This window comes from Eschrichtius robustus, chromosome 13 (genome assembly GCF_028021215.1).
Source record: "Eschrichtius robustus isolate mEscRob2 chromosome 13, mEscRob2.pri, whole genome shotgun sequence".
Classification (NCBI taxonomy): domain Eukaryota; kingdom Metazoa; phylum Chordata; class Mammalia; order Artiodactyla; family Eschrichtiidae; genus Eschrichtius; species Eschrichtius robustus.
This window is the reverse complement of record NC_090836.1, coordinates 37,252,230-37,264,839: the sequence shown is the minus strand read 5'-3', so window position 1 is coordinate 37,264,839 and position 12,610 is coordinate 37,252,230. Positions and strand designations below refer to the sequence as shown.

At 39.1% G+C, this 12,610-nt stretch overlaps 1 protein-coding gene across 3 annotated transcripts in view; it reads right to left on the bottom strand.

Annotated features, from left to right (window-relative positions):
* Positions 1-12,610, bottom strand: part of TMEM117 (transmembrane protein 117) — a 526,689-nt gene that overhangs the window by 14,125 nt on the left and 499,954 nt on the right. The window lies entirely within an intron of this gene.

The window sequence follows — 12,610 nt, the reverse complement described above, 5'->3', positions numbered from 1 at the left end:
TCTATATGCAGCTAATAGAGGTGTGCTGATAATAGTGTGCCTGAACATTTTAGGAGTTTCCATGTCCATTCCACTCCGCTCTTTGCTAAAAATTCTGATTAAGGCAGAATAGACCTTAAAGGAAAGGCGAGTATGTGAGTGGTGGTAACCAGGAAAGTTTTCAACGTCTATTAATTTCTTGATCTATGGATCACTTTAAACCTCTAATAAGAAATAAATATATAAGAAGAAAATGATGCAGTATCATCCCTTTCTATTGGTGTGTATGCAAATTTCTTGTTGGTCTCGCCTCTCCTGGTTTTTCAGATTTTAGCAGCAAATAGACATGTAATTTTGGAAATTCAGAAAACCCAAAGCATTGGCGCTGAACAAATTTGGAACATTTTGATCTAAAATAGTAGGAAATGGATCGGTAATAATACTTGTGAACGATTGCATTTTATTAAAGTGCATTTGTTTTGGGGGTTTTTTTCCCCACTGATAATATCTTGTTCTTTCTATGCTACTTGGAAGACTCTTGCAAGAGAATTGAAAATGAATTTAGTCTTTTGCTAAAATATAACTGACATCTGCCATAAAAAAATTATGCTTGGCAATGGTAACCAGAGAATCTTTCACTAGCCCTGGCTAAAAAACACAGAACATGATCAGTAGAGAAATTCTCTCTTTTATTTCTTGGTTTAAGGAGGAGTTTAGGATTAACAGATACACACTATTATCTATATAAAATAGATACACAATAATGACCTACTGTATAGCACAGGGAACTGTATTCATTACCTTGTAATAACCTATGATGGAAAAGAACCCGAAAAAGAATACCTATATCTGTATCTCTCTCTATATATATATCTGAATCACTTTTCTGTACACCTGAAACTGACACAACATTGTAAATCAACTACACTTCATTTTTTTTAAAAAAGTAAAAAAAAAAACAAAACGAAGAGAATACTTCTTGGTAGTAATTGGGCAAGTGCACTTAGTGTGCCTTCTTTTGGAAAGATGTTCTTAGACTGTTAGCATTTAGCTTTTCATTTCATGAAATGAAAGCTTTCTACTGGGTATGAAATCGATTTTAGTTTGAAAGTAATCTCTAGAGATTTCTTGTAGACTGGGATCAAAATTTCATTCCCCCCAAAATTGTTCCTCAATTATTTCCCACCTGTACTTGGAGATAGAAAGATGAATTAAGGAAATGGAAAGTAGGGGAAAGAGAAGAGAAAGTCTTGCTCTTCATCTAGAAGATGGCATTATTTGTCCTTTTATTTTTTTAAAGAAGGGATCAAGGCAGGGATTTTGGGGGAAAGTGTGAGAGAAGTATCTTATGCCATCTAATAAATTAAAAACAAAGAGAACTAATAAAAGAGATGATACGTACATTTTCTTAGATTCCCCACTTATACATTATTTTTTATAATGACCAGATTTTGGTTTTCAAAACTGTCTTCCCTAGTCTTCTAACTTCCTACCCCCATTCTCTCCCTGGTACTCTGATTTCTGTAGTTCAGTTCCTACTCTGCATATTTCTGCAGACTCGTTGAATCAGCATAAACTTTGACCTTGACTTAGAATGGAATGATAATAATAATCATTGCTGGGACTTCTCTGGTGGGACAGTGGTTAAGACTTCACCTTCCAGTGCAGGGGGTGTAGGTTCAATCCCTGGTCAGGGAGCTAAGATCCCACATGGCTCGCCGCCAAAAAACCAAAACATAAAACAGAAGCAATATTGTAACAAATTCAATCAAGACTTTAAAAATGGTTCACATCAAAAAAGTCTTTAAAAAAATAATAACCATTGCTACCACTTGCAATATGTTTTAGACTCATCTTAATGGGGGCATCTGAGGGTGGTGATACCCCAAATATTTATTTATGGGAGATAGAAGAGGAGAGAGGATGATATTCTGAATCCCCATCTTCATCTGTCAATCTCACAGGCTTCTTGCGAGGATGAGACAATGCCTGGACAGTAATTAGCACATTGCTGGAGACAGATGGAAGAGACAGAGAAAGGCCAGCAAGCATGGTTGATTTCCAAGCATGATTCCAAGGTCAGGGTTATCCTGAGAGTGAAGCAGAGGAAGCAGATAGGTCTGTTTTCAGGATCGCATCCAGGGCTGCCTCAAGGTCCAGATGAAAAAGGAAAACGGCCATCTTCTCCTTTCTGCCCTCATCCATGGCACAGCAATGGCCTCCTGAGGTCTCTGATGGGACTTGGGTCAGAGCCGAGTCCTCCCAGAGGGTACCAGGAGCGGGACCATAGACAGGGGCACCTCTCTCAAAGAGACGTATGAGGTGGCTTCAAAGAAGGATAGAAGAACAGGAGCAAATTGTGGGTCACACTGTGCAATGTGGGTCACACTGTGGCGACACAGAAATAACTGTGGAGGACTTGCAGTGTGGTGGGGCTGGCACTGCTACTGTGTAGGCGGGAGCTGGTAAGCCAGCAACATGAGAGGCTGAAGGAAACCTGCGGATGCTTGCGGTATAAAGTATCGAGCACTGGCCGTGTTCTAGCATCATCCTAAGCTACAGAGTTACATTACATACAAAATCATCCCCAAATGTTGCTCTTATTAACCCATTTTACGGATGAGATGAATTTGCCTCACAAAGGTCAAATTGTCACAAAATGATGTAGCTGTCATGTGGCAGAGCCCGGGCCAAAGAATACATAATTTCTGCTGGGCCACGCAGCCTCTAACCGTGAAAAGTGACAACCCTTTTTGTTTTTGACTCAGTACTGGAATTATTTTTACCTGCTGTACCTATTCTAATAGAGAATCACTGATGACAGTCATCACCTGCTCATCTCTCACTCAAAGTCAGCTCCATCAGGGGCTTTAAACTATCCCTCCCCACGACCACAGAAGGTTCTCACATTTTATCTGACCCTAATTTGAACAAGAAGACCAACTGTAGGGGCTTCCCTGGTGGCGCAGTGGCTGGGAATCTGCCTGCCAATGCAGAGGACACGGGTTCGAGCCCTGGTCTGGGAGAATCCCGCGTGCCGCGGAGCGGCTAGGCCCGTGAGCGACAACTACTGAGCTTGCGCGTCTGGAGCTCGTGCTCCGCAACGGGAGAGGCCACGACAGTGAGAGGCCCGCGCACCGCGATGGAGAGAGGCCCCCGCTCGCCGCAGCTGGAGAAAGCCCTCGCGCAGAAACGAAGACCCAACACAGCCAAAAATAAATAAATAAATAAATTAATTAATTAAAAAAAAAAAAAGACCAACTGTAAACTTTTCTCCACTAAGCAACTGCCTCGGGATAGTTGGTTTCCAATCAGATTGTTGAGTAGAGAGATTTGATGAACGGGAGATTACTAGCAAATACTGAGATTCTCTTGGCATGAAGTCTATGTATGTATAGCAGTTTCATGCACAGATTGTATGTACATGTTATAGAGACATGGCTTTCTTTCCTTCTGCATACTTTTTTTTTTTTAACGTTTTTACTGGAGTATAATACCTTTATAATGGTGTGTTAGTTTCTGTTTTATAACAAAGTGAATCAGCTATACATATACATATATCCCCATATCTCCTCCCTCTTGTGTCTCCCTCCCAAACTCCCTATCCCACCCCTCTGGGTGGACACAAAACACCGAGCTGATCTCCCTGTGCTATGCGGCTGCTTCCCACTAGCTATCTATTTACATTTGGTAGTGTATATATGTCCATGCCACTCTCTCATTTCGTCCCAGCTTACCCTTTCCCCTCCCCGTGTCCTCAAGTCCATTCTCTATGTCTGTGCCTTTATTCCTGTCCTGCCCCTAGGTCCTTCAGAACCTTTTTTTTTTTTTTTTAGATTCCATATATATGTGTTAGCATACGGTATTTGTTTTTCTCTTTCTGACTTATTTCACTCTGCATGACAGACTCTAGGTCCATCCACCTCACTACAAATAAATCAATTTCGTTTCTTTTTATGGCTGAGTAATATTCCATTGTATATATGTGCCACATCTTCTTTACTCATTCATTTGTCGATGGACACTTAGGTTGCTTCCATGTCCTGCTATAAATAGAGCTGCAAAAAATAGAGCTGCAAAAAACATGGTGGTAAATAGAGTAAATAGTAAATAGAGCTGCAAAAAACATGGTGGTACATAACTCTTTTTGAATTATGGTTTTCTTGGAGTATATGCCCAGTAGTGGGATTGATGGGTCATATGGTAGTTCTATTTTTAGTTTTTTAAGGAACCTCCATACTGTTCTCCATAGTGGCTGTATCAGTTGACATTCCCACCAACAGTGCAAGAGTGTTCCCTTTTCTCCACACCCTCTCCAGCACTTATTGTTTCTAGATTTTTTGATGATGGCCATTCTGACCGGTGTGAGATGATATCTCATTGTAGTTTTGATTTGCATTTCTCTAATGATTAATGATGTTGAGCATTCTTTCATGTGTCTGTTGGCAATCTGTATATCTTCTTTGGAGAAAAGTCTGTTTAGGTCTTCTGCCCATTTTTGGATTGGGTTGTTTGTTTTTTTAATATTGAGCTGCATGAACTGATTGTAAATTTTGGAGATTAATCCTTTGTCAGTTGCTTCATTTGCAAATACTTCCTCCCATTCTGAGGGTTGTCTTTTCGTCTTGTTTATGGTTTCCTTTGCTGTAAAAAAGCTTTTAAGTTTCATTAGGTCCCATTTGTTTATTTTTGTTTTTATTTCCATTTCTCTAGGAGCTGGGTCAAAAAGGATCTTGCTGTGATTTATGTCATAGAATGTTCTGCCTATGTTTTCCTTTAAGAGTTTTAAAGTGTCTGGTCTTATATTTAGGTCTTTAATCCGTTTTGAGTTTACTCTTGTGTATGGTGTTAGGGAGCGTTCTAACTTCATTCTTTTACATGTAGCTGTCCAGTTTTCCCAGCACCAGTTATTGAAGAGGCTGTCTTTTCCCCATTGTATATTCTTTCATCCTTTATCAAAAATAAGGTGACCATATGTGCATGGGTTTATCTCTGGGCTTTCTATCCTGTTCCATTGATCTATATTTCTGTTTTTGTGCCAGTACCATACTGTCTTGGTTACTTTACATTTGTACTGTAGTCTGAAGTCCGGGAGACTGATTCCTCCAAATCCGTTTTTCTTTCTCAAGATTTCTTTGGCTATTCGGGGTCTTTTGTGTTTACATAAAAATTGTGAAATTTTTTGTTCTAGTTCTGTGAAAAATGCCATTGGTAGTTTGATAGGGATTGCATTGAATCTGCAGATTGCTTTGGATAGTATAGTCATTTTCACAATGTTGATTCTTCCAATCCAAGAACATGGTATATCTCTCATCCGTTTGTATTATGTTTAATTTCTTTCATAAGTGTCTCATAGTTTTCTGCATACAGGTCTTTTGTCTCCTGAGGTAGGTTTATTCCTGGGTATTTTATTCTTTTTTTGCAATCGTAAATGGGAGTGTTTCCTTAATTTCTCTTTCAGAATTTTCATCATTAGTGTATAGGAATGCAAGAGATTTCTGTGTATTAATTTTGTACCTTACTACTTTACCAAATTCATTGATTAGCTCTAGTAGTTTTCTGGTAGCATATTTAGGATTCTCTATGTATAGTATCATGTCATCAGCAAACAGCGACAGCTTTACTTCTTCTTCTCTGATTTGTATTCCTTTTATTTCTTTTTCTTCTCTGATTGCCATGGCAAAAACTTCCAAAACTATGTTGAATAACAGTGGTGAGAGTGGACAACCTTGTCTTGTTCCTGATCTTAGAGGAAATGGTTTCAGTTTTTCACCATTGAGAACAATGTTGGCTGTGGGTTTGTCATATATGGCCTTTATTATGTTGAGGTGAGTTCCCTCTATGCCTACTCTCTGGAGGGTTTTTATCATAAATGGGTGTTGAACTTTGCCAAAAGCTTTTTCTACATCTATTGAGATGACCATATGGCTTTTTTCCTTCAGTTTGTTAATATGGTGTATCACATTGATTGATTTGCGTATGTTGAAGAATCCTTGAATTCCTGGGATAAACCCCACTTGATCATGGTGTATCATCCTTTTACTGTGCTGTTGGAGTCTGTTTGCTAGTATTTTGTTGAGGATTTTTGCATCTATGTTTATCAGTGATATTGGCCTGTAGTTTTCTTTCTTTGTGACATCTTTGCCTGGTTTTGGTATGGGGTGATGGTGGCCTCATACAATGAGTTTGGGAGTGTTCCTCCCTCTGCTATATTTTGGAAGAGTTTGAGAAGGATAGGTGTTAGCTCTTCTCTAAATGTTTGATAGAACTCACCTGTGAAGCCATCTGGTCCTGGGCTTTTCTTTGTTGGAAGATTTTTAATCACAGTCTCAATTTCAGTGCTTGTGATTGGTCTGTTTATATTTTCTATTTCTTCCTGGTTCAGTCTTGGAAGGTTGTGATTTTCTAAGAATTTGCCCATTTCTTCCAGGTTGTCCAATTTATTGACCTGTAGTTGTTTATAGTAATCTCTCATGATCCTTTGTATTTCTGCAGTGTAAGTTGTTACTTCTTCTTTTTCATTTCTAATTCTACTGATTTGAGTTTTCTCCCTATTTTTCTTGATGAGTCTGGCTAATGTTTTATCAATTTTGTTTATCTTCTGAAAGAAGGAGCTTTTAATTTATTGATCTTTGCTATCGTTTCCTTCATTTCTTTTTCACGTATTTCTAATCTGATCTTTATTATTTCTTTCTTTCTGCTAACTTTGGGGTTTTTTTGGTTCTTCTTTCTCTAATTGCTTTAGGTGTATGGTTAGGTTGTTTATTTGAGCTATTTCTTGTTTCTTGAGGTAGGATTGTATTGCTATAAAATTCCCTCTTAGAACTGCTTTTGCTGCATCCCATAGGTTTTGGGTCATCGTGTTTTCATTGTCATTTGTTTCTAGGTATTTTTTGATTTCCTCTTTGATTTCTTCAGTGATCTCTTGGTTATTTAGTAGTGTATTGTTTAGCCTCCAGGTGTTTGTATTTTTTACAGATTTTTTCCTGTAATTGATATCTAGTCCTATAGCACTGTGGTCAGAAAAGATACTTGATATGATTTCAATTTTCTTAAATTTACCAGGGCTTAATTTGTGACCCAAGATATGATCTATCCTGGAGAATGTTCCATGAGCACTTGAGAAGAAAGTGTATTCTGTTGTTTTTGGATGGAATGTCCTATAAATATCAATTAAGTCCATCTTGTTTAATGTATCATTTAAAGTTATGTTTCCATATTTATTTTCATTATCGATGATCTGTCCGTTGATGAAAGTGGGGTGTTAAAGTCCCCTACTATCATAGTGTTGCTGTTGATTTCCCCTTTTATGGCTGTTAGCATTTTCCTTATGTATTGAGGGACTCCTATGTTGGGTGCATAAATATTTACAAGTGTTATATCTTCTTCTTGGATTGATGCCTTGATCATTATGTAGTGTCCTTCTACGTCTCTTGTAACAGTCTTTATTTTAAAGTCTATTTTGTCTGATATGAGAATTGCTACTCCAGCTTTCTTTTGATTTCCATTTGTATGGAACATCTTTTTCCATCCCCTCACTTTCAGTCTGTATGTGTCACTAGGTCTGAAGTAGGTCTCTTGTAGACAGCATATATACGGGTCTTGTTTTTGTATCCATTCTGCCAGTCTATGTCTTTTGGTGGGAGCATTTAATCCATTTATATTTAAGGTAGTTATTGATATGTAAGTTCCTATTACCATTTTCTGAACTGTGTTGGTTTTGTTATTGTAGGTCTTTTCCTTCTCTTGTGTCTTCTGCCTAGAGAAGTTCCTTTAGCATTTGTTGTAAAGGTGGCTTGGTGGTGTTGAATTCTCTTAGCTTTTGCTTGTCTGTAAAGGTTTTAATTTCTCCGTCGAATCTGAATGAGATCCTTGCTGGTTAGAGTGATTTTGGTTGTAGGTTTTTCCCTTTTATCACTTTAAATATGTCCTGCCACTCCCTTCTGGCTTGCAGAGTTTTTGCTGAAAGATCAGCTGTTAACCTTATGGGGATTCCCTTGTATGTTATTTGTTGTTTTTCCCTTGCTGCTTTTAATATTTTTTCTTTGTATTTAATTTTTGATTGTTTGATTAATATGTGTGTTGGCATGTTTCTCCTTGGATTTATCCTGTATGGGACTCTCTACGCTTCCTGGACTTGACTATTTCCTTTCCCATATTAGGGAAGTTTTCAACTATAATCTGTTCAAATATTTTCTCAGTCCCTTTCTTTTTCTCTTCTTCTTCTGGGACCCCTATAATTCGAATGTTGGTGATTTTAATGTTGTCCTAGAGGTCTATAAGACTGTTCTCAATTCTTTTTATTCTTTTTTTTTTTTTTTTTATTCTGCTCTGTGGTAGTTATTTCCACTATTTTATATTCTAGGTCACTTATCGGTTTTTTGGGCCTCTGTTATTCTGCTATTGATCCTCTAGAGAATTTTTAATTTCATTTATTGTGTGGTTCATCATTGTTTGCTCTTTAATTCTTCTAGGTCCTTATTAATCGTTTCTTTTATTTTCTCCATTCTATTTCCAAGAGTTTGGATCATCTTTACTATCATTACTCTGAATTCTTTTTCAGGTAGAATGCCTATTTCCTCTTCATTTGTTTGGTCTGGTGGGTTTTTACCTTGCTCCTTCATCTACTGTGTGTTTCTGTGTCTTCTCATTTTGCTTCACTTACTGTGTTTGGGGTCTCCTTTTCACAGGCTGCAGGTTCGTAGTTCCCATTGTTTATGGTGTCTGCCCCCAGTGGGTAAGGTTGGTTCAGTGGGTTGTGTAGACTTCTTGGTGGAGGGGACTGGTGCCTGTGTTCTGGTGGATGAGACTGGATCTTGTCTTTCTGGTGGGCAGGACCACGTCCTGTGGTGTGTTTTGGGGTGTCTGTGACCTTATGATTTTAGGTAGCCTCTCTGCTAATGGGTGGGGCTGTGTTCTTGTCTTGCTAGTTGTTTGGCATAGGGTGTCCAGCATTGTAGCTTGCTGGTTGTTGAGTGGAGCTGGGTCTTAGCTTTGAGATGGAGATTTCTGGGAGACCTCTTGCCGTTTGATATTACGTGGAGCCGGGAGGTCTCTGGTGGATCAATGTCCTGATCTCGGCTCTCCCACCTCAGAGGCACAGGCCTGACGCCTTGCTGGAGCACCAAGACCCATGGCACAGAAGAAAAGAGAGAAAAAAAGAAAGGAAAAAATAAAATAAAAGAATTATTAGAATAAAAAACTAAAAAGTTATTGAAAATTAAAAAAAATTAAAAATAATAAAAAGAAAGAAAGAAAGAAAGAAAGAAGAGAGCAACCAACCCAAAAAACAAATCCACCAGTGATAACAAGTGCTAAAAACTATACTAAAAAAAGAAAAAAATGGACAGACAGAACCCTAGGACAAATGGTAAAAGCAATGCTATACAGACAAAACCATACAAAGAAGCATACATATACACACTCACAAAAAGAGAAAAAGGAAAAAAATAGGTATATCTATATATATTAAAAATAAAGGAATAGAGCAACCAAATTAATAAATAAATCTACCAATGATAATAAACTCTAAATACTAAACTAAGATAAACATAAAACCAGAAACAAATTAGATGAAGAAAGCAAACCCCAAGTCTACAGTTGCTCCCAAAGTCCACTGTCTTAATTTTGGGATGATTCATTGTCTATTCAGGTATTCCAGAGATGCAGGGTACATCAGGTTGATTGTGCAGATTTAATCCACTGCTCCTGAGGCTGCTGGGAGAGATTTCCCTTTCTCTCCTTTGTTCTCACAGCTCCTGGGGTTCAGCTTTGGATTTGGCCACACCTCTGCATGTAGGTTGCCTGAGGGCGTCTGTTCCCACCCAGACAGGACGGGGTTAAAGTAGCAGCTGATTAGGGGGCTCTGGATCACTCAGGCCAGGGGGAGGGAGGGGTACGGAATGCGGGGCGAGCCTACAGCAGCATAGGCCGGCATGATGTTGCAACAGCTTGAGGCGGGCCGTGTGTTTTCCTGGGGAAGTTGTCCCTGGATCATGGGACCCTGGCAGTGGCGGGCTGCACAGGCTCCCGTTAGGGGAGGTGTGGATAGTGACCTGTGCTTGCACACAGGCTTCTTGGTGGCGGCAGCAGCAGCCTTAGCGTCTTATGCCCGTCTCTGTTGTCCGCGCTGATACCCACGGCTTGCGCCTGTCTCTGGACCTCGTTTAAGCGGTGCTCTGAATCCCCTCTCCTCGCGCACCCCAAAGCAGTGTTCTCTTGCCTCTTAGCCAGGTCCGGACTTTTTCCCGGACTCCCTCCCAGCTAGCTGTGGTGCACTAGCCCCCTTCAGGCTGTGTTCAAGCAGCGAGCCCCAGTCCTCTCCCTGGGATCCGACCTCCGAAGCCAGAGCCTCAGCTCCCAGCCCCCACCAGTCCCAGCGGGTGACCAGACAAGCCTCTCGGGCTGGTGAGTGCTGGTCGGCGCCGATCCTCTGTATGGGAATCTCTCCGCTTTGCCCTCTGCATCCCTGTTTCTGCGCTCTCCTCTGTGGCTCTGAAGCTTCCCTCCGTCACCCTGTCATCTCCACCAGTGAAGGGGCTTCCTAGTGTGTGGAAACTTTTCCTCTTTCACAGCTCCCTCCCAGTGGTGCAGGTCCCATCCCTATTCTTTTGTCTCTATTTTTTCTTTATTCTTTTGCCCTACCCATGTACATGGGGAGTTTCTTGCATTTTGGGAAGTCTGAGGTTTTCTGCCAGTGTTCAGTAGGTGTTCTGTAGGAGTTGTTCCATATGTAGATGTATTTCTGATGTATTTGTGGGGAGGAAGGTGATCTCCACATCTTACTCCTCTGCCATCTTGAAGGTCTCCCCTCTGCATACGTTTTAAAAATTACATTTTGAAAACCAGATGAAAGTGTTGAATTAAGAGAATTACAAGGCAAGATGTGTTCGGCTACTAAGACCAGGGTAGAGACAGTCTGGTCCTGTGATGGTATATTATAAAATGTTCATTTACTCTGTTCTTTAAGAAATGTTATCAGTATTCAATAATTCAAAGCTTCCTTATTACAGTCTGCTATCAAATCTAACAATGCCTTCAGCTGTCTGTCCCATTTGTGACTCAGTGATGTGAGAATGATTTAGGTACATTGTGTCACGCACCCTATTGTAGTTTTCATCAGTTTATGGTGATGAACAGAGTTCCAACTTTGTATCTTGCTTCATATAGGAGAAAAAGTTATTTTTTATTCAGAAGGGTATATTTCCCATATAAAAATAAATGAGCAGCACCACGGTATGTATCTATTCCTATTTCTTACATACAATGGTTTACTTTTGCCTATAGCTATAAAAATCACATTTGAACACTGATGTCCAACTTGCATTTGGACATGTAATTTGGATGGATGTGTCCAAATGTGATTACATCCAAGTGTGGCCCTGTTAATCATGGGCCACATCTAGACAGAATTTCAGGACAATGTTAAGTATCTAGGCAAGATGGTCTCGGGATATCCTCGATTCATCATTTCCCCACATTTTCTCATTGAGACGCATGCCTTGGGGCCAAGGAAAAGAACTTGGTACTGTGCAGAGGAACTCAAGCTTGAAACCAACATGGTTTTGAATTCCCCAACTGGCATTCAATTTCCCAAATCAAATGAAGGGGCCCCATTTCTATTTAGAGAAGCATTAAAGGATAAAAATGTAATAACACTGAGTACTCTACCCTGCAAAAGTGAAACCATGGTATCAGAACAAAAGTCGTATTTTGGAGGCTAAAGACTGTCCACCTGGTTTTTGAGAAATTTAAGATGCAAATTAGATTATAGTTTAACGAAAGGTATTGATAACCACTTAGAATAGAATGACAATAGATTCCTAAATACCAATAAAATATCAACATTTTTCAATGTAATAATTTGTATATCTCCTCTTCATAGGAATTAGATTATAAAGCTTTACATAACTTCAAAAACCAACTTTACAGATATGCTTCTTTCTCTTTGTTAATTTCTATTTCTCCTCTTCAGAACTGAATTTAGATCCATGAATATCAGAACATCATTCTACCAAAAATGTCCCCAGCTTGTAAAGTGTCCTTAGCTTTTCTATGCTTACTATGTCCTAGCAACAAGATTTAAGATGACAGTGAGCAGTGGTGACCTGAAGAATTGTACTCATGCTTTGGGTGATATTTTTGTTTCTTATTAAGAGTCTCGAGTGCCTGATTTCTTTCAGTAACCCTATGCTTCTCCTAATTAGCAAAACTGCCGTGGTGTCACTTAGCTGAATAAATCCTTGGATATCTTGACATATAGTAGGTGTTGTTCATTTGTTTGTTTATTACCTGCCTCTCCCATTGGAATGTAAACTCCAAGGAGCATACAGAAATTTTTCCTGTTTTGTTCACTGTTATATTCCCCATATCTGAAGTAGTACTCGGCATATAGTAAGAACTCAAATATTTGTTGAATTGATGAATGGAGCTCTCTGAAATTTAAAGATATACAACCAGCTCTTTTTGGTTTCATGTAAATGGAATTTAGGTAAACAGAGACAAAAAATACTTGTTTTTATAAATAATATTACACATCAAACTGAGATTCATTATTATGAAAGAAAATTGTTGCTTTATTTTTTCCCTATAAACAAGGTATACTGGAATTACACAGAGAGTAACCTAAAGA